Raw genomic sequence first — 23,211 nt, forward strand, 5'->3', positions numbered from 1 at the left:
AATTAGATTATGAAAAATGCTGTTGGATTATAAAGCGCATTTTGGGAGACGGCAAATCTTAAAACATGGTTCCCAAACATGAATAATTTTCTCCGTGTGTCTTTACATAGGCTACATAAAGTAAATAGGCCTACATTATTTTGTACTCAAGGACAATCGAAAAACTACATTCTAGAGAGATGGATTTCTGGCGAAGATCTTCAAGAGTATCAAGGAAGGACAACATTAGGAATATTATTTTAAGAGAAAAAATGAAAGTGCGAGAATCGCTTGTAGACTCTAAATTATTAAAACAAAGCAATTACGGTGGTTTGGTCTTATGAAGAGGATGACAGAAAATAGATTGCCGAAGAAAATGTATGAATTGCTTCTAATGGGAAAAAGGAAGAGGGAAAGACCAAAACTGATATAGACACAAGGAATAATTAGAACAATAAGAGAAAGGGGATTGGAAGATGGCACATGAGGGAAAATTTAAGAATGGAGAAGGGCTATAATAACCCTGAAAATGAGTGTGGGAAGATGTCCTAGGACATTGTTAAACATAATAATAATAATAATAATAATAATAATAACAATAATAATAAATTAGATATTATTGTTTTTAAAAATAGATTATGAAGACTGCAGTTCTTATGTTGTTCATATTTGACTGCCACATAATTAGAGGCATTATATTTCCTTCATGTGGATTTAATAAAGAAAGGTACAAGAAATTAACAACTAGTGAAATGTTTCTACAAAATTATTTAATACAATAAAAATGACTGCAAACGTTTAAAAATTCCTGGACAGCGGCAATACGTCAACAAGTCATATTTAGACAAATGTGTAGTACACCTTTAACACGCAGTAATTTCAGAGGGCGTTACTGTCGAGAAAGTTAGTTCTAATATTTCGTTAATTTATGAAGATTAACATAAATCTGTATATCAAATATTTATTATTTGTAATTTGAAATACCGTAATTAATAAGTTTAATTTACGACTAAACATTAAATAAGACAAGTAACACATTTGATATGAATACATGGAGCAAGAAGATTGGTAGAAAATCACGTGACATGATACAAATCGAACATCGGAGTCGAAATGATATCAGGGTGGACACTGCCTTCAATACTTATCGTTCACTCCAGGTTTTGAGCTCGTGGCGTTCAGTTCAGTAGACACGAAGAACCAACTAGTCGGTGATCTAGAGACTTCGGAGCTAGATATATTTGCTGTTCGGATATTTGTGACTTTTTAAAAGTTCATAAATTGCGTCTGATTTTTAAAAAGTAAAATATTAATTTTTGTGATAACTACGTAAGATTCAAAATTTTAGCATGATATTAGGACACACATTTGTAAACATACGTTCTTTCGATTTTATTTTCTATTTTGGATGTATTTATATTCGTATGATTTTAAAAATGGTTTTCTAGAATTCTTCTTGATAAGTGAAGTTGAGAGTAAATTCTCATTTAACAAGGATGTATATGAACTTTTCAGAACAACCGCTGTAAATTTCAACACTAGTCTCAAATATCTTCGTTTCTTGAAATAAATTTTGAGTAAATTTTAATATTACGCCATTAGTTTAACTTCATAAAACGCAACATTTACTACGAAATTGCGAAGTTAATTCCATGTATGTTACTAAGTTTTCATTCGATGAATATGTAATCAGAGCTGCGACTGGAACTTCTGTTAATATTCTACGTAGTAAGAATTTTATATTCTTTAGATTGCTAGCGTTTATATTAAAAATTTTATACTGAAGACATTTGACTGCCCATAAAATGTCGTTCGATCTGTAAATTTTCTGTACACTGCAATACTCTGTGCCTAAAGACTGAATCACATTCGATGTTTATACTTCATCAAAGTACACTTTGTTAGAGGGACTAATGGTTATTATTATCTTTGGTGTTTTGTTTGTTGTAGCTTTATTTGTAACATTAATGTAGTTGTAGTCCTTTGCCTCCTTTTAGTTTGTAGTTCCAAGGTCTAAGGTGGATGGTTGATCTGCTCTCAAATTATACAATAAAATTCACCCATTTAACAATCGCTGGCGCACATTTTGAAAAGATGAAGTATCAGGCATTGAATGTGATTAATTTAAAAGTGTTCTATTCATTGTTAATTTCTTGGATTTCGACTTTGATCATGAAGAATAGAGGTATATGTGGAACTCTGCAGTAAAAGAAATTCAAAATTTTACTGTAGAAATGGCGGTCTCTGAATTATATCATGGGTTGGTTTATATGGGAACTTTTCACTTGGTAGAGAGATTGGTGTTGAGGAATTCTCGAACTCCCCAAGTTAGTATATACATCGTAGATTGGCACTTGATGGACTTATTACTAATTTCAATATAAACTGAAAGGATCAGGTTTCAATAAATATTTAAATTTTGGTCTAATTCACTCGAACCTACATAGTTCGTACACAAAATGTAGGCCTACGTAATAAGGCCAACGATAGTTCACTTCAAAGTTTAATTACTCTTACTAGGAAGCAGTTTTAGTATTTCCGCTATTGAAACTTTCCTGAAGTGTTGAGGCCTAAAAAAAGGTCTGAACATTATTGCTAATCTCATTTTTATGTAAAATGGGTGAAAAGTGAAGTTGACAAATTACCTATATTTCGTTGAATTATCAACTCAACTCTTGTTTGAAATAAAAATTTACTGTAGATTGACATATTAGCACAGTATACGCGGTCTTGAATGTTATTCGAAATTGATATTAGCAACTCTGACTGAAAATATCTCCGTGCCCCTGAGGTTAACAATATCGGACATGCTGATTGAAGAACAGATAGGATGATTGAGGTAAGATATCGCTACACTCTCATGGATTCATGATATAAAATTACCGACATATCGGTAGTAAACGTTGATCAATATGGCGGACATCGTAGAGGATCAGTGACAGGTTAGGTTGGGTTCAAGTTTTTGGTATGCCTACCAAAGAACTCGTAATGCAGGGCAAACCAAAAACCTCCAAAAACGAAACCTAATCTCTTGCTGATCCTTGATGTCTGTCATTGACAAACGTTTTGTACAGATTTACCAACATCTCAACTCTTGAATAATTTCGAGGGAAAAATTGTTCCGGAGCCGGGTATCGAACCCGGGACCTTTGGTTTAACGTACCAACGCTCTACCACTGAGCTACTCGGGAACTCTAACCGACACCGATCCAATTTTTCCCTCTATATCCACAGACCTCAAAGTGGGCTGACAACCGTCAAGCAACCAACTTCGAGTGCACACTAACTCTGTGTGACTTAAATTGTGGTTTTCTGTTAACGAACAGTGACGTGTATTATGCAAATCAAGATTTCAGGTATAACTCCCTGTAAAGTTGATTTGAATAATTTCGAGGGAAAAATTGTTCCGGAGCCGGGTATCGAACCCGGGACCTTTGGTTTAACGTACCAACGCTCTACCACTGAGCTACTCGGGAACTCTAACCGACACCGATCCAATTTTTCCCTCTATATCCACAGACCTCAAAGTGGGCTGACAACCGTCAAGCAACCAACTTCGAGTGCACACTAACTCTGTGTGACTTAAATTGTGGTTTTCTGTTAACGAACAGTGACGTGTATTATGCAAATCAAGATTTCAGGTATAACTCCCTGTAAAGTTGATTTGAATAATTTCGAGGGAAAAATTGTTCCGGAGCCGGGTATCGAACCCGGGACCTTTGGTTTAACGTACCAACGCTCTACCACTGAGCTACTCGGGAACTCTAACCGACACCGATCCAATTTTTCCCTCTATATCCACAGACCTCAAAGTGGGCTGACAACCGTCAAGCAACCAACTTCGAGTGCACACTAACTCTGTGTGAGGGAAAAATTGGATCGGTGTCGGTTAGAGTTCCCGAGTAGCTCAGTGGTAGAGCGTTGGTACGTTAAACCAAAGGTCCCGGGTTCGATACCCGGCTCCGGAACAATTTTTCCCTCGAAATTATTCAAATCAACTTTACAGGGAGTTATACCTGAAATCTTGATTTGCATAATACACGTCACTGTTCGTTAACAGAAAACCACAATTTAAGTCACACAGAGTTAGTGTGCACTCGAAGTTGGTTGCTTGACGGTTGTCAGCCCACTTTGAGGTCTGTGGATATAGAGGGAAAAATTGGATCGGTGTCGGTTAGAGTTCCCGAGTAGCTCAGTGGTAGAGCGTTGGTACGTTAAACCAAAGGTCCCGGGTTCGATACCCGGCTCCGGAACAATTTTTCCCTCGAAATTATTCAAATCAACTTTACAGGGAGTTATACCTGAAATCTTGATTTGCATAATACACGTCACTGTTCGTTAACAGAAAACCACAATTTAAGTCACACAGAGTTAGTGTGCACTCGAAGTTGGTTGCTTGACGGTTGTCAGCCCACTTTGAGGTCTGTGGATATAGAGGGAAAAATTGGATCGGTGTCGGTTAGAGTTCCCGAGTAGCTCAGTGGTAGAGCGTTGGTACGTTAAACCAAAGGTCCCGGGTTCGATACCCGGCTCCGGAACAATTTTTCCCTCGAAATTATTCAAATCAACTTTACAGGGAGTTATACCTGAAATCTTGATTTGCATAATACACGTCACTGTTCGTTAACAGAAAACCACAATTTAAGTCACACAGAGTTAGTGTGCACTCGAAGTTGGTTGCTTGACGGTTGTCAGCCCACTTTGAGGTCTGTGGATATAGAGGGAAAAATTGGATCGGTGTCGGTTAGAGTTCCCGATTAGCTCAGTGGTAGAGCGTTGGTACGTTAAACCAAAGGTCCCGGGTTCGATACCCGGCTCCGGAACAATTTTTCCCTCGAAATTATTCAAATCAACTTTACAGGGAGTTATACCTGAAATCTTGATTTGCATAATACACGTCACTGTTCGTTAACAGAAAACCACAATTTAAGTCACACAGAGTTAGTGTGCACTCGAAGTTGGTTGCTTGACGGTTGTCAGCCCACTTTGAGGTCTGTGGATATAGAGGGAAAAATTGGATCGGTGTCGGTTAGAGTTCCCGAGTAGCTCAGTGGTAGAGCGTTGGTACGTTAAACCAAAGGTCCCGGGTTCGATACCCGGCTCCGGAACAATTTTTCCCTCGAAATTATTCAAATCAACTTTACAGGGAGTTATACCTGAAATCTTGATTTGCATAATACACGTCACTGTTCGTTAACAGAAAACCACAATTTAAGTCACACAGAGTTAGTGTGCACTCGAAGTTGGTTGCTTGACGGTTGTCAGCCCACTTTGAGGTCTGTGGATATAGAGGGAAAAATTGGATCGGTGTCGGTTAGAGTTCCCGAGTAGCTCAGTGGTAGAGCGTTGGTACGTTAAACCAAAGGTCCCGGGTTCGATACCCGGCTCCGGAACAATTTTTCCCTCGAAATTATTCAAATCAACTTTACAGGGAGTTATACCTGAAATCTTGATTTGCATAATACACGTCACTGTTCGTTAACAGAAAACCACAATTTAAGTCACACAGAGTTAGTGTGCACTCGAAGTTGGTTGCTTGACGGTTGTCAGCCCACTTTGAGGTCTGTGGATATAGAGGGAAAAATTGGATCGGTGTCGGTTAGAGTTCCCGAGTAGCTCAGTGGTAGAGCGTTGGTACGTTAAACCAAAGGTCCCGGGTTCGATACCCGGCTCCGGAACAATTTTTCCCTCGAAATTATTCAAATCAACTTTACAGGGAGTTATACCTGAAATCTTGATTTGCATCTCAACTCTTCTTCGACCGTATTTCTTCCAGAATATGCATCATCAGAGCCTTCTTTAGTTACAAGCCGGGGCCATACGTCGGCAACACTGTAATTATCTGTCACCCGGAGGCTGACCGTACAGTATACGTGTTTGTGCTAATGCCGATTTCCAATGTAAATTAATGTTACAATATAGGTATGTGTCGATGGAATTATGTTTGCGGTCGTACCAAACGTTAATTGTTGATGTATTATAAACTAAATGCGTGTTGGTGATAAAAAAAAAAGACAATAAATGAAAATAAAATGGTTGCAGTCTTTGGGAATTTTTACGGTTATGGATGACAAAGTAATTGACTATTCTATTAAATATTGTATAACCACATTTTTATATTCTTATTTGTGATTTGTGTGTATCAGAATTCTAGTCAAATTGTTGGGTCTCGCCTGCTATATCAATAAAGTTACGCCGTTGGTTTTCAAAGTCATTGTAAACAGCTGTTTTGTGATCCCATAAATGTTGCAGTTTTGTTGAAGGTTCGGAATGCCTGCTATACGTCAGAACTATCTATAATTTGTACAGTTACCCTTAAAAAGAATGAGACGATTCTTGGTCGTCGGAAGTTAAAGTTCTACAGCGCGGTTCACTCGATATCGACGTAACTATACATAACATGAGAAATAGTACAAGAATTGTTACAAGGACCACAACAAGGACAAGGATCAGAATAAGGATCACGAAGAAGACTGCCATTTAAGGCCAGGATTTCACAACATAGCTCGAGTCACAAAATATCATTGCTTCACTGTACCGAATGGCAAATGCCTGCTAACGGATCTACATTCTGGACTGCTGCTGTAACTGTCTTGTCTCGGTAGCTCATATAGTAGCGTGTTGGTTCCGCTGTATAACCGAAACGTCTCGTGTTCGATCCCAGGTAAAACTTTTTTTTATTGAGGTGTAATTAATTTGTTCAGAGTTCCTCGACTGTCTAATTTGTCGAAAAATATGGAATAATTTATGCCCAATTTCTGGATTTTACAAGTGGGCTGAACCTCGTCAAAAAAAAAAAATAAAACTTACTTGGAAGTTAAAAGTATTCTTTCTCAAACAAAAATCATAAGAAACAAAAAGAGACCTGTTAACTTAAAATCTTGTCCACATGCCATCAGCTTCTATTACAGATCTAAGTCGATCCGGCATGGATGTCGCGAGATTGTGAAATAAGTTCTGATCCCCGGCGAGATCTTCCCAGGTGTCAACAACTTGATCCCACAATTCGTCTCGATTTCGAGGGCGTCGGTGGGCATAGGGACTATCCTTCTCTTTTTCAATTCCACCCATGAATTTTCGATGACATTCAAATCAGGTGACTTCGGAGGCCAATTAATGATTTCGATCTCGGGTCTCCTTTGAAACCATCTTTGAATGCTTGCAGCATAGTGCACGGGATGGCTATCCTGCTGGAAGAGCAATGTTCCTTCGGGAAAACGTTCTCGGGCGGAGGGAAGGAATATATTTTCCAGAATGTGCTCGTAAGTTCCCGCATTAAAGCGGCCATAGATGCTTCTATAACGCCAGGTCCATCGTAAGACATCCACCCCAACACGATATGCTAAAGCGCCCCGATCTTTCACGTCGGTGCACATAGCGCTGGTCATGTCGGAGACCATCCTCACGATAGACACGGACAGGACCTTCGTAATCACTCGAGATGGTTGTTTCGTCGGAGAAAATTACATTTCTCCAATCGAAATCCACTCGATTGGTAGCGAAGGCAAGACGGTCGACAGCTTGTGCTTCCCCCAATATTTCCATTTGCGCAGCCCTCCGGCTCCTAATACCGCGATTCCTCAACCTGCTGATCACAATCTGTGAAGAGCCGGGAAAGTTAGATACTGCTCTTATTTCGTTAGCAGTCAGAAAGGGATCCTGTCGAACTGTCTCGAATAAGAGAGCATCCTCTTCCAATGAAGAAATCCGCGGACGCCCAGGAATAGGGCGATTTTCGACCTCCCCTAAATTTTGGTAACGATGAACCCATCTCGCGGCTGTACTTCCAGGAACACCGACCAAACGGCCAGCAGATCTAGCCCCATATCCAGCCTCAACTAGAGCTATAACTCGCTGTCTCATGTCACGTCGGTTCGCCATTACGATGAGAAATGAGAGATGACGATAATACTTTAGTGTAGACAATGACTATTTAACGTGATATAGAATTATTGAAATAAGAGGCATCTTGCATAGTAAGAGTTAATAAATCAATCCTAAATTAAATATCTAAATAACAGGATATAACAGGAAGTCCAACTGTTGCGAAACTAATCAAATTAAATCTAAGCTGAAGTAGCACGGCCATTGATAAATGTTTTGTACACAGAATTAGACTGAATTCCTATTCGACAGAACCTATATTCAATGGCTTGTCTGAACATGATAAACAAATCCTAAGTGTTTCCAATGTCACTGAACAATTTCAAAATATTAATTTAAAAACTACGAAAGGATCGTAAATGTTGTATCTAATGATTATTTACATTTATGTCTACAAAATGAATCTTGGAAAAACGTATATGATACTGGTACTACTGATATTAAGAGTTAATGTATTGCATTTTTCACTTAATTTCATAATCACTTCAGTGGATTTTCTCCACTCAATGTTGTGCAAAAATTCAAAAGTAAAAACATGTAGATAGCGCAGGGACTTCAAAATCTCATGTATTAAAAAGAAGAATCTATATGTAATGAGTTGCAATGTAATGATCCTCATGTTCTTAAATACTGCAAGGAGTACAGTGTAATTTATCAAAAATTATGAAAGAGGGAAATAGAATATATTTGAATAGAAAAGTACAAAATTCAGATAATGCAATTAAATCTATTCGGAATATTATTAAATTTAAACTTGTAGATATCCTAAGAAAGAAAATATTTTTTCACTAAAACCAATGATTATAAAGTAGAGGATCCCAAATCTATTGCAAATTCTTTTAACGTATTATAGTATATAGTACAGAAATATTATTGACAACTTAAACATTCAAGACTTTGCAAAAGATACTGCAATTGGTTACTTAACAGATGCATTTAATAATTAGAATTAATATATGTAATTAGTCAATAACTGCAACAGTGCTTTTCCATGCAATCATAACATGAATTAAATTGAATGCATACTAAATTAAACACTATTGCAAACACGTAGATAAAATAGTTAAAATTAACTGAAGGTTTGAGAATGAAATAATCTAAAGCCATACTTTTAACAAAAATTGTTTTGTGCGAGTGCATTTCTTACACATATGGGAAAGCTATTAATAAAATATTGTAATAATTACTCAACAAATTACATAGCCTAAGGACTCTAAAGCTTTGTAAAAGTTTGTCTATTATTATATATATTTTTATAATTTCATTTTAATTGTTAGTTTTTAATATATATACATTTACATTGTTTATGTGTGTGTATAAATGCATTCATTAGATTAACGTTTATAATATTGTAACTTGTAATTTTGTATTGTTTGCGATCATTAACACTTAATCTCAGGACTTTGTAAAACTCTATTTCAACGTTACTTAGCTATTTCAACGTCATTTAGACAAAAAAAATCGTTCTATAGACTAAGAATCGAACTCGCACTCTTCTACACAACACGCAGAAGCCTTACCGACTGAGCTATTGAAACGACATGAAAGCTTTCCTTTCTGTGTGGAGTGTCGACCTAGTCATGAAGGTCCATTGTCGATTTAACTACACGATTTATGTATATATTTATCTTTCATTTACGTAATATTATCATATTTTTTGCAGTTTTTGAAGTGAATTTCGGAACGATGCTAGTAAACCAAATAGTCTGAATTTAAGTAACTCAATATTCGTTATCTTGTGTATCAGTGCTCTGGTCTCCGATCATGCGCAGTGTCTCACATCTGAGACTTAGGAATATTCAATCGTCTCATCCTTTTTCAGGGAAACTGTACATGCATATAATCACTTTGTTGGTTTGGTCAATGTTACTTATGTCCCGCCCACTATAGAGACATAGGCCAATTTTACACATATTTAGTATAACTTGTTGCTTCTTTGACAGGTTAGGTTTGGTTAGTTTAGGTTTTTGTTGTAGCCTACCTTGCATATACGATTATAGCGCAACATTGGCAGTGATAAAAGTGAAATATTCGTTCAGTGGGCGTTGGATACTCTACATTCACCCACTTGGTATTTACAGGATTTAAAGTCCACTGAGTTTATGCTAATTGATACATACATGTACTTAATAGATAATGTTGCGTTTTGTTACGTATTATGTTGAAGGGATGTGTTTTCATTTTTTCATAGATGGTTTTACTTGGCTTAACTATATTTACATCCTCATACTTTTATTATAATAGGAATGTCAATAGTTTCTTCTGTTTACATTTTATTTTAGGCCTATTTGCATAATTCACATTCTTAGCTTGTTTTCTGTATTTATATTTATTTAAAATTATATTTTTAAAAGTTTATAACAAATAATTTAGGATAACAGTATTGTTATGGTGACTGGCCAGGTTCAAACTAAAACTGGCTTCCTGGACATCTGAAATATTTATAGAAAAGCACGACATAATCACATGAAATTAAAATGCATATTATATCCTACACCTTTCGTGTCAGAGGTGAAACAACATTAAGCGGCAAAAACATTGTCAATTTACTAGCCACATAATGGTTAATTGATTGGAATAGGGTATTGCGAAAGTACGTCATTATTTTATTTATTTTTGGTACAAGTAACATTTCTTTAAGCATTTATTTATTTTCCCTTGTACCATCAATAAAATAACAAGTATGTATTTATTTTTTTTTATTATAAGTGTAGTTGCTACGACACATAGGCACACAGCACTTTCTAGGCATCTGAAATATTTGTAGAAAAACACGATAGATAATCGCATAAGATAATATTAAAATATATCCTAAACCTTTCACAGATGAGACACTATTAAGTCGCAAAACATTGTCAATTTGCTAGCCACAAATTTATTAACTGAAAGGAACTTAAGAATACTGCGTAGGAACTTACGTCTTTATTGCATTATTGATTTTATTTTTTTCGGTGCAAGGAATATCTTTTTTATCTATTTATTTATCTTCGTACTATCAAAAACATGTTTTTTTTGTAATTATTTTAAGTGGCAGCCTTTGTATGTAAGTAGCCTACTCACGCCATATTCTGAAGTATAGCTAATTGATTGCAATAAAACACTATTTTCGAACCCGTAATAATTTACATCACTATCTGAATCTTGATCTTACCTTTGTGCATGAAGTGATATTGAAAAAATACGCGTTACGTATAACTAAAGCAATGAGCAAACACAATATCACTCTAAAATCTCCCGCGTCCACTCTGCGTTGCCAAACCTACCCATGCCCCGGCTTGTAACTAAAGAAGGCTCTGGCATCACACATCCTGAAACTGACCACTTCAAGCGATGTGTACTACATATCCCGTACTCTGAACAGGAAAACGGACGATTCCTCAAGTAAGCTCCGTCCTATATTTTCGAACACTGCTCTTTTTAAACTCTCAAAATATGTAGTTGGTGTAAATGCAAAACATTTCAAGTCCTGAAAAAAAATATTTCAGAATGCAGTAAAGCTGTTGTATATTCAATTTGCTTTATATATGAACAAAAGAAAGCATAATAAATTTCTGACAATTTTGAGCCATACAGAAATATAATTCATAAGTTCGCATGTACAGAAAACTGGACAAGTTTTATTGCAGTTCTAAAGATTCTTGCGCTCAGGACATAATAGAAGTTTACACTTTGATAAAGGTAAAAAGTGGCGTTCCTGTAATTCACAATTAATGCGTTGTGTATTCAGATATTAATTTGCTTAAAATTTTCCGTTAAAATATTTTCGGTTACTTGATGTATTATTAATTCATTTTTTAGTTTTAATTGTAAACCATTTTATTAATATGCAAAAATTCTAACTCCCCTGAAAGTGTGATTTGGTGCTCAGGGGAAGATTCAACACAAAATTACAATTATAAATCAAATCAAATAATAGCTTAAAATGTTCACTAATAACGAAGTGCGTAATACAAATTTTTAAATTTTCAACAGTTTGGATGAATTGGATGAGAGCATTTTACTAATTTTTTTTATAAATGCTAAGATTCTAGGATAAATCGCAGATATTTTAAAAAAATTAATATTCACTAATGACGAAAAACTTGCTGTGTCCAGTAATATGAAGTATTAATTAGTTTCTTTCCTATTAGGAAGCAGTTTACGATATTGATAGGCCTATTCGTATAGTTGAATGTCTACGGATTTATTTTCAGGTTCCATCACAAAGACCTCAAGTGGACTTCATTCACCACCCGTTTCAACTGCAGCTCAATTGAAAGGGTCCTCTGCGAGATCTCCACGAATAGTAGGATTGCACATTTTGTCACTTTCTGTTGCTTTATGATCAGTAAGGGTCACTGGTTGAACTATTCAGAAAAATTCGCGAACCATCCCTGCAAGGTGGTTGTAGTTCCGCTGTAGGGTTTTTAGTTCTTAAGCGTCAAGTTGGCTGGCCTGATTAGAGATGTCGCTGCATAATTAAGGACGTAGTACTGCATTGTTTTGTTTGTGTTGTGGTTTTCCTCTTTCCCGCGCTTCGTCATCGGTCAGGTTGTTAGGTCACCCCCTGTTTCAGGATGTTAATTGTAAGACGTGCCAATGTGCGGGGTTGCATTGGTAGCGCAGTGCATCGACAGGCTGTATGAGACTTGGCAACCATGTAGTTCAGCCAGAGGCGGACATAAAGCAATATAATGAAGAGGTCTGTAATAATTCTTCCAAATTTTGTGAATTATGAACTTAAATGTCTTTTAAAATCAAACGCCTAATATTACTGGTATACAGTGAAGTGTACGAGTAATGGGGTAGAATACTGTAAAATGAGGAACATGATAAAATGCACAGAAATAACTCTGGAATGAAATAACACACTCAATCACCTTTAATAATTGAATTGTTAGACTATGAATACGACCTCTTCACTGAATCTATCGGCATGCGTCAGGGTAGAGTTAAATGCTGAAACTCTTCATTTGATTTCGAGTGCTGGGTGTGGCATAATACTCTAACCTAACTAGTTCATTTAGAGTAGCTGGGTATCTTCCGAATATAAAATTCTCTTCTCTCTATCTAGTCAGAAATAGGCTGGATAACTTAATATTCACATGAATTAATCAGTAGATCTGAGATTTGAATATGAATTTCATGAAGTCTCAGAAGGTATCCATACAACAGAATTGACGCATGCAATGGATTCGTCCCCTTCCATTCTAGAGAGAAACAGCCAATTTTGATCGTAAACATAATGAAGCACAATTTTATTAAATGTTAAATATGAGTAAATATAAGCGTCTTAACGCTAATGTGGAGATATTTAATTAATAAATGCATTTCAATTGAACTAGTGAAGCAATGGAGAATTGATACATAAACATAATACAATTATAGTATATAATGTAATTGAGAATTAATGAATAAATGTAATTTTTCATAATGAAAGTTAATGAAGTAATTGAGAATTGATACATAACTACACTTTGTGATGAAATAGTGAATAAATATTTTGATGGAGGTGCATATTATGTTTACGATTTTGTAGATTTTGTTGATGGCTGTGGATCTCGACGGCTTGATTGGCTGCCGGAAAGGTGAGCGGAGTTATCTTCCGATCTATAGATGCGTGTGTTCACGCCTTGTTACGGGTCTTTTTTTTTTACGTCTTAGTTCGGAAGACCCCGTAGGTAGTCAGAAAGGCGTGCAGAGATACATGTCCAGGTGTGAGGAGATGCTACGCGAGCCACCAAAGCCAAGTTCTTCCAAATTTATGAAACAATTGCTGAACAGTAGTGGCGGACCGTTATTAACTTCCCCTTCATGATCCTGCGACTCAACGTGTCGAAGGGGTGGCAACAAGGAAATGTGCCGGAATTACGAAGTTCGGTGTATAGTACATGGTTTGTGTAATTTTTTGTAAAAGGATTTTATAAAACTGAAATCTGCCAAATTTGCAGTGTTTGCTAATGCTAATATGTTCATATGTATTACTACTCAAGATTTAACTGAATATATTTTATGCTCGACCATGCCGAAACGTAGTAATTATACACCTGGTAGTAGCCATTTAACGCACCTCATTAAAGTACACCTATTCATTATAGTTCAGTTCAGCCAATAAGAAATCACCATTGTACCATTATAAAACCGCAAGTATCGATTATTCTCGAATATGCAATCGAAAGAAAATTAGCGAAACGTCAAGGAGGGTGGAAATCCAATACTGTCGCAGAAGGTTATGTTCTGTTACTATGCTAATTAGTGTTAATTGAAAATAATATTCAAATAAATTCAATTTGTCATCTCGTTTTTCAATTCTAAAGCAATTTCCAGGTTATATCAATATTAATATTCATGTTATTCTCTAGATTATATCAAGGTAAATGACATTCGTCCCTCGGAAAAATAAATACTTTCGCGTCTGCGCACATCTCACAATTTAGAAGGTCAGTTCCGCTCTTCATTTAGATAACCATAACATGAATACTTATGAATAATTTCAGGTTAGAAATATGGTCGAGCATAAAAAGTCGTATGAAACTTGCCTGTAATGGTAATTAAGATGCTCGTATGAAAATTATGAAACTCGCTTGCGCTCGTTTCATAAACAGACATACTCGCGTCTTAATTACTACCATTATAGGCTCGTTGCATAATGTACTATTATCTATTCTAAGACTGCAAATGTGGTACAAAATTTGGAGTTGTGGTTTCACTTCAGACACATATGCGAATGCGTCCATAAATTGTCTAGGAACAATTTTTATCCCAATTCATTGTAAATAATCATGCGCGAATTTCGTTAAATGTTGTTTTTGTACGAAATTGATGTGGTTCTTAATAAATATATATATATATATATATATATATATATATATATATATAAACGAAAAAACGAATTCTCTCTAAATTCGTGTTCTGAGGCACATTTTCTTGGCGAAACAGGATCGATCTATCCATAGCGAACTTCTATTGCAAATTTCTTATTTCGAAATTGTTTTAGGTGCTTTGTGGAGATTGGTGAAAAGTTGTGCTGAGGAATGCTGTGGATCATAGTGTACAGATGCATTATAACCACTAAATGGTTTAAACACCAACTATACAGTTTAAAAGTTTTTACAATTCTCACTTTTACAGGACTATTAGGCCTATATTGTCTAGCATTATTGGATTTTTATTTTATGCTTGGACTAATTTATTTTGAAGTAGGCTACTAAAAATATTTCTAGGACATTATATTCAAACTAAAAATGACGAAATATGTTAACTTATAATTGCGGTCTAATAAATTAGAATTTTTGTTCTGTCGAATTTCAAGCCATATTGAAAACTATTGACAATAGCGGTTCACAGGTTAAAATTGTAAGAGTAACATTTAAATTCATTTCGGTCATACGAAATGGTTCTTTTGTAGAATAAAATTCAGATTTAGTGACCTACTTCTGGGAAATTGTACTTGTATCAAGGAAATAGAAAATGTGGTTTTTGTAGTGAACAAAATAACGAATTGGTAACTTGAAGCTGTAGTCGGGTGGTCTAGTGATGGGAAGAGATATTTCTTTTATATCAAATACGGTATAGCTTCATCTTAGATATTTCTTAGTTTCTTAAGGTATTCGAACCCAAGCGCTTGTGAGCAGCGAAGCGTATAATAGGTGCTTTTGTTCTTACAGTCTTGCAGGCGGCTATTACATTAAGTCTAAGTGTGTGGGCACTCAACCGTCGAAGACGCGCGCAAGGCTGTTGAACTCTAGCGTGGGTTTTCCTTGTCGAGGAACGCGCGCGATGGCTTTAGCTAGCCTAAACAAAAGATAGCGTCATCAGAGCGCGTCACCACAGCAGGTATTTAAACGTGTGGTGGCCGAAGAAGCGCCCTCATTCAATTCCCGGCCGTTGAGCCGATCGGGTCCTCATTCAATTCCCGGCCATTGAGCCGACCGGTCTCTCATACAATTTCCGGCCGCCGAGCCGATCGAAGTGGTAAAGTGGAGACTTCGTGTTTTTGAGTTGGTGACTTACTCGGTAAAATAGTAGTGGTGATTTAACAGGCGTTAGATAAAAGAAAAACGTTGCCGAGATTACAGAGAAGACAACAGCCAGTATTCCGTCGCTCATACTCACGAAGGAACGTGATCATAATAAACCAGATTAGTGGAACTTCACTCCTTGGTTTTTCTCATTGTGTTCGTGTTATCGACAAAGATCACATTAAAATCCTTCACCCACAAAACCACAGTGTCCCTGAAAAGAGATCATCTCCACCGTGGGACAGCATCGAGTATTGGCGTCTCAGCTGAGCTAACCGATCTTGACTCTGTCGGCGACGCGGCAGAGGAAGGAGAGAGCAACCATCGTGATTGGCGCCCACGTGGACCAACACACACGCATTGACCGTCGCAAATGGCGCAACCCACGTGCGGCACAGATCAACCGTCGCAAACTGCAGTTGAAATTCTGGACAACGTTTATTTACTCGACATTGTTAAGGCTGATATGCTATTGCTTGCTTCACTTGGATTTTTGCTGGTATAAATCTTCGTCTGTAATTTTAATTTTTTTATTGTCTTTAAGAATTTTGGGAACTCTATTCTTTAACTTCATTTTGAATCATACTTCTTAGGTCTAGATCACGAAAGTGGATACTGGCATTGCTCGAACTACTTTTTGAATAATCTGTACCAGTAGTTACTATGCATGAAGAAGTCTCTTTCTAGAGTTTTGAAGTTGTTAACGATTTTTGCTGTCTTAAGTGCTAATTTTGACTACATCTTAGTCACATTCCTAGTGACTGATTACTTCTGGATGTTTATGGCTTGGAGAATGTTCAAAAGTAGGCTAAGAATTGTTGATTTGTTTCACCCTTATTTTTAATAAGTTGCAGTATTCACTTCGTGTGCAGTATACTGACGTTTGGTTTCAAATTTTAGATGGAGCTCCTATCCGAAGTGAAACCCCTACACTCAACGTACCAGTTATATGAAAGGATATTGCTTCCCTATGAAAGCCATTGTCTACATCAAGATAGGAGCTCTAACAGGTATTTCATCCGCAACTACTGGTATGAGACTTGGTTAGTTCTCTCGTCCTTTCCTTTAATTTAAGACAGTTTTGAGGGAATTATTTGATAAAGTGAACAGGAGTTTGTGGAATGTACACACATTCAATAGGCTTGTTATAATTTATGAACATTGTTTTAAGTGGTGTGTTTTCCTAAAATATCGCTACTTGCACTATTTAGTGTTAAAGGGACAAGGTACTCAGAATCAAAAAATTATTTTTTAACGGAAATAAATTCTCTGAATCTTCCTGATCAAGAATATATAGTTTTATAATCAGTGGCGTATACTGGTTTAAGGGTCTGGGCTACCACTGACCCTATTATTACACAAAATATATTTTTAAAACCCTATAATAAAATTCCTTACCTATTTATGTGTGAATTCCAGACGTCTTGATTGGGACGAAAATACTTTGATGACTTCGTCATTGAAATTACAGTTGGGCCGCTTGCGAAGTTTCTGTAGAAATGACTTTTCAATTGACATCAGTGCCAAGCCGGATAAACGTTCTTGTGTATGAGTTGATCTACAGTAGGATTTTATTCTCTTCAACGCAGAAAATGTTCTTTCTACCGATGCTGACGTAGCTGGTATTGTCACAATTAATGTTGCCAATTTAAGGACTTCAGGAATAACTTGGTTCAGCTGGTTTTCATATATGGCAGATAATATTTCATGGATAGGCTTGTTCGAAAAATCAAAGACTTCTGCTGAATATATTACACTTAATTCATTTTTCAAACGTACTTGATCAAAGTGACTGTTATAGGACTGAAATAATTTGTGTAGTGCCTCATTCGGGAAGTTTTCTCTATAAGCAGAAAATTTTTGAGAATCTAGATGTGTGAACTGAAGCTTTCCATAATCAGAAAATCTGTCGGTAATTTCCATGTGCATACGATCTAGTATGCTGTAGTACAGCTGCCTGTATTTCAATTAATCATCTCCTTTTCTTCGCTTTAATAGTGGTTCCATTGTATTGTCTGAAGAATTTTCATTTTCCATATTACTCCATATGGACGGAAACCCACTACGTCTGAACTCTGATATAGTATGTTTTAACTTTGATACCTCTTGCAAGCAGTATGCTATGTCTAGACTTTTTGTCTGAAGAATATTGTAGAGCACATCTGTATGTGCGAACACTCTAGCATAGACTTCAAGAAGAAATATATTCTGAAACTGTGTGAAAAAATACAAATATCCTTGAACCTGCAAAATTACATCATCCCAGTTTTCTTCAGAGTCATTACAAATGATATTTTCAAAGAAAGCAGTCAGTTGTTCTCTGTATTCCTTTACTGTATTTACAAGCCGAGATGTAAAATTCCACCTAGTTGGTGCTACTTTTGGGAGTTTCTTTTTCATAAATTACTTGAGTTTTTCTGATCTTTTAGGAGATGATGAGAAAAATGCAGCTAAACCCGACAGTGTTTTGAAAAAAATGCGGCATTCTGGAATGGATAAAGTAGTTTGTTGCAAAACTAAATTGAGAACATGGCTGTAACAATGGACAAATAGTGCTTGAGGATACTTTTCTTGAACTTTTGTTTTTAAGCCATTAATATTTCCCGCCATAACTGAAGCACCATCGTATGTCTGTGCAATTAACTTATTGCCGACATTGTATTCTGCTATAACACCTTCCACATGCTGAAACAAAGCAGCAGCAGTTTTGTCCGAACTGACATTTGTGAATCCTATAAACCGTTCTTGAACATTGGCAGTACTGTCGACGTATCTTAAAACAGTGGACAATTGACTCTGATTAGAGCATCACTTGTTTCATCAACAACAATGGCCACAAAAGGTTCTTCTTCTATTTCAGATTTTATGTTCTTTATCATAACCCCACTTATAGCAAATATTAAATCATTCTGAATTGCGGGAGAAGTACCACGGAATACTGTTGAACTCTCAAGATGATTGGCCAGTAAATGGTCAAATTCACTTAAGGAACTTAAATATTCAATATAATTTCCTCTATTGTCTGATTCCACACTCTCATTATGACCCCGAAAAGCCAATTCTTGTTTTCCTAGAAAGCAGACTGCGTTAATAAGACGCAGTAAAATCTCCCGATTTTTTTTCACAAGAGCATTGTGTTGGTTGATGTGTAGAACTTTTTGCTTATCTAGCTGTAAATCAATTCTTGTCTTCCCAAAGTTTGCAAAGTTCATGCTACTATAAATATGAGCTTTTGATTTGTCGTGTTTTAGGACTGCCGTTCGAAGGGAGTTCATATTAGAAAACCCTTCTTTTGACCACACATTAGTTTCGCGGCTAAATAACAAACATGACCAGCAAAATAGTTTAGACAGTTTAGAACTACCACACAACCAATTCCACTTACCATGTGATGTTGAAGTGAAATGGCGTGTGTACTCACGCTGTTTTTCTTTTACGTCCATGGACAAATTTAACTCAGGAGATGGTCTTTCCATTTTCACAATTTCAACTTTCTCGTTGTATGTACGACGGTTAAAAGGAACTTTTAATAAACCTTCTATTACACAGTCATTTTCAACACAAACCTCTCCAGAAACTTGTTCTGCCATATTTTTCACAATATCACTTAATTGGGAAATTAAAAACTTAATAATTCACAATTAATATAACTCTTAGACACTCAAACAAATCACAAATTTAAAATACTGCACTGCAAGAACACAATCACATTAATGAGTTAGCGTACTAAGCATATTGTTGCTTCGCGCTTTCCAAGAAACCGATCACGAGAGCGGCAACTCACCCGCCTACAGTGCACGATGGAAAAAGGAGGGAGCGGGGGGACGGAGAGTTGTGCGACGTGAGCGGAACGGTCACAGGCTACCTTTCGCGGCAGCGGTTTCTCCAGTGATGCCGCCTTGACAACTTGTTTCTTTTCGAGAGCAGAGAGCGCATATAAATCTAACAATTACTTTAATTTTAATTACTGTGGTAAAACTAATACGGTAATACAAAATTATTACATTATGTTATATTATAAACTTTTTTTTTGTAATATCCTTGGGCTACCGCCGGTAGCCCTGGTAGTCCGCAAAATACGCCCCTGTTTATAACGTTGCGATCTGTCTAACCTACAAAAAACGGTTAATTGAAGCGGACGTTCCATTAAATCAGTAGTCCCACGCCCTTTCACTGAAATGTGAATCTCTGCTTCCTATGATAGAATTTTCGGGAAAGATAATTTCTTTGTAGCATAGCTATTGCCAGCCCAGTTGTTCTACTTGAAATGGATGTAATGGCTTCTTGGGTTTACGTTTTCAAGTAAGCAGTTTTTTTTTGTGTTATTTATTCAATGTTATTGTTATATAATTCATGTTTTTGTCACAATAAGAGTTTAAAACGGTAAAAGTAATAGCTATTGTAAGAACGTAAATTTCGTGGTAATCGGTACACTAAGAAGAATAATGAACATAATCTCCAAACCCCATGTGCTAATCCACATAAGAACTGGGCCCTTCAGTGTCCAGTTTCTCCAAGAGAAAACTCTCATACCTACATGAAAGTGAAAACGTTGTGCAGGATGTAAATACCAGTAGTGATAGTGTTGTAAATAACGGTAATGATGTAGGCCTAAATAGTAATATTATTGGTGTAGATTTGTATGTCAGAAATTGATGTTAATTTTTAAACGCTGTTTTCTTAAAACATTATATATGCACCTATATCTCTGAAACTATTAGTGTTAGAGCTGAAATTTTGCACGCTCATTGTACATCATACGACTTAATGGTAGCATTTTTACTTTGTTATAATATGTATTACAAGATTTAGATATATTTTTGATCCATTTTGAATCTTTCGTACACTACTTTTAACACTTGAATATAAGTAATTAACTAGCGGACTTGTCTTAATTATGAAAGTCTATGCGGCTTACAGCTATTTCGGTGCTTCATCACACCATACTCAGTCTACTAGATCACGCTACAAAGAACACATTAAAGCAATAACCAGAGGATACAATACATCTACATACGCCGATGACATAACCAATGCTAACCATACATACAATAACATAAATGCGGACATGGAAATCCTACACATACAACCCAAGAACCAAAAACTCAATACACTAGACCAATACGAAATATACAAACACTAAAACACACCCCGATCAAATACTCAACACATAGATCAATTTCAGTACACACACACACACACACACACTATTTGACTCCACTTTTCAACAATCAAACGCACCCACACAACAGGCAGAGAAGTTAGAGATGACGCCGAGATCTAGTAGGCTCTGAGGATGGTGTGATGAAGCACCGAAACAGCTATAAGCCGCATAGACTTACATAATTAATACGAGTAAGTCCGCTAGTTAATCAATTATATTTTTGAGTTGAAAATTTCAGCTCGTTAGATTTTTGAAATCGATAAAATCGCGCTAGATTTATAATTTTGCTAGTGAACGTAGATAAATATATTCCAAATGTGTGAAAAATTTTAGCCATGTAGATTAACCAATTTTCAAGGAAAAGGTACATGAATTTAACAATGTCTTTTTATTCTATTTTCCTTCTTTCATTTAAATACAATTCAACTCAATTATAACATACGATGAAAGAGTAATGGAACGGAGAAAAATTCTCTCCGGCGCCGGGGAGAGAATTTTTCTCCGTTCCGTTACCCTTTCATCGTATGATGACTCAGAATATCTGCATGGAAATATCATATGTACTTCGGTACATTAAAATAATATATGATATGCGTAAATCACTTCGTGATTTAAGACGGCGCTTATTCCGTCGAATCCCGGCCAACTAGTCACTCATATCGAGTGCACCTCAGCACATGTGTGGACTTCGATCCTACGTTCATAGACATCTATGACGTAGTGCAGAGGGCGGCCACTAGAGGGAACCCAAGAGTTGGAGCTTAATCTGAGACGATTCTAACCGGCGTCGGAGTTGTATCCGGTATGGCTTAGTGGATAAAGCATCAGCACGTAGAGCTGAAAACCCGGGTTCAAATCCCGGCGCCGGAGAGAATTTTTCTCCGTTCCATTACTCTTTAATCGTATGATGACGCAGAATATCTGCATGGAAATATCATATGTACTTCGGTACATTAAAATAATATATATCAATTATAGCAGTTAATATAACAAATTAACCACCAATATAATCCTATAAGCATGTAGAGCAACATGTAAAAATTTGAAAATAACACCTTTTATATTTTCAGAGAAATAATCGCTTAAAATCAGCATTACGCACATGAAAACACCTAGACTACCTTGTTCCCTTAAATAAACAGATTCCTTTACTTCTGTTGTACAGGAAACCGTAGCATTTTTTCACTCGCTTCTCAACTTTCAATACTTTCCTGTTCAAATTTTTAATCAGCCCTTAGTGTAAATAGACGATAGAAACCGCAACACTGCAAACTACGCCCTTGGGCGTGTCGCTCGTAGGTTCCGTTTACGCAGAGATGATTTGGTGTAAAGCATTTAATGTAAGAGTCGAAATACTGCGTCAATTAAGAAACGGGTTGCTGAAACCGCCGCCTTGTTTACTGCATCAGTTATGAAATGTGACTTGGTCGAACTTCTTCACCGATCACTCTATTTAAAAAGATTGACAATTCTTTTCAGATTAGAGCTGTTAAGCCAGGCATTAGTTGTGAAAATACATTCATAATAGTTAATGAAACTACATAATTTTTTGTTATGTTCTCTTTGTACTCTTAAAGCTATATATCAGAATTTTCAATACATAATTTAAAATCTTAGCGAAAAAACGGGGAAATTTTTTTTCTACATTTGACTCTCTTAATGGTCAAAAACTGTCGTAACTTGAAAGAATGTAACATCAATAATCTGATGGTAATATTTCAGGAAAGGTATGAAGATTCTGGTTCCTCGACAGCCAGGTGATGGCATATCAGAAAGTTGGCAACTCGTATCGCTATGTGCGTTAACACAGGAATGTGGAACATCTCGTTGTGTGGAAGCAAGATTGGAACAAGAGAGATGGGAGGTTTTCTTCAGTGTGGCAATGCAGTGTGAACTGCAGAAAAACTGTCCTATGTTTTGTAATTTTAAGAAAATAAATCGGTTCATGCTTTGTTAATCTTATTTGAATTTTTGTGTATTGGGATATCTAGGAGGTATGGCAGATTTGAGGGGAAAATCCCTCCATCCCCCCCCCCCGTTAATTCGCAGCCTGGTTAACGGTATTTATTTTTGTGATGCAGATTGTAATTTACAAAATGGGACATGTGTAGTGTATCAGGTCGTACAGTACATCTAATTACCATTCAAGTAATGAAACACTAGTTTCAACATTTAAGGCTCTGG

General features: G+C 36.4%; 1 long non-coding RNA gene across 1 annotated transcript; it reads left to right on the forward strand.

Moving 5' to 3' along the window:
• Window positions 1-1,419: 1,419 nt before the first annotated feature.
• Window positions 1,420-22,983, forward strand: LOC138704322 (uncharacterized). Its single transcript, XR_011333312.1, has 4 exons — window positions 1,420-2,818; window positions 12,057-12,148; window positions 16,764-16,873; window positions 22,750-22,983. It is a non-coding gene; the product is annotated as an uncharacterized lncRNA (long non-coding RNA).
• The last annotated feature ends 228 nt before the right edge of the window (window positions 22,984-23,211 follow it).

This window comes from Periplaneta americana, chromosome 8, assembly GCF_040183065.1.
Source record: "Periplaneta americana isolate PAMFEO1 chromosome 8, P.americana_PAMFEO1_priV1, whole genome shotgun sequence".
Taxonomy (NCBI): domain Eukaryota; kingdom Metazoa; phylum Arthropoda; class Insecta; order Blattodea; family Blattidae; genus Periplaneta; species Periplaneta americana.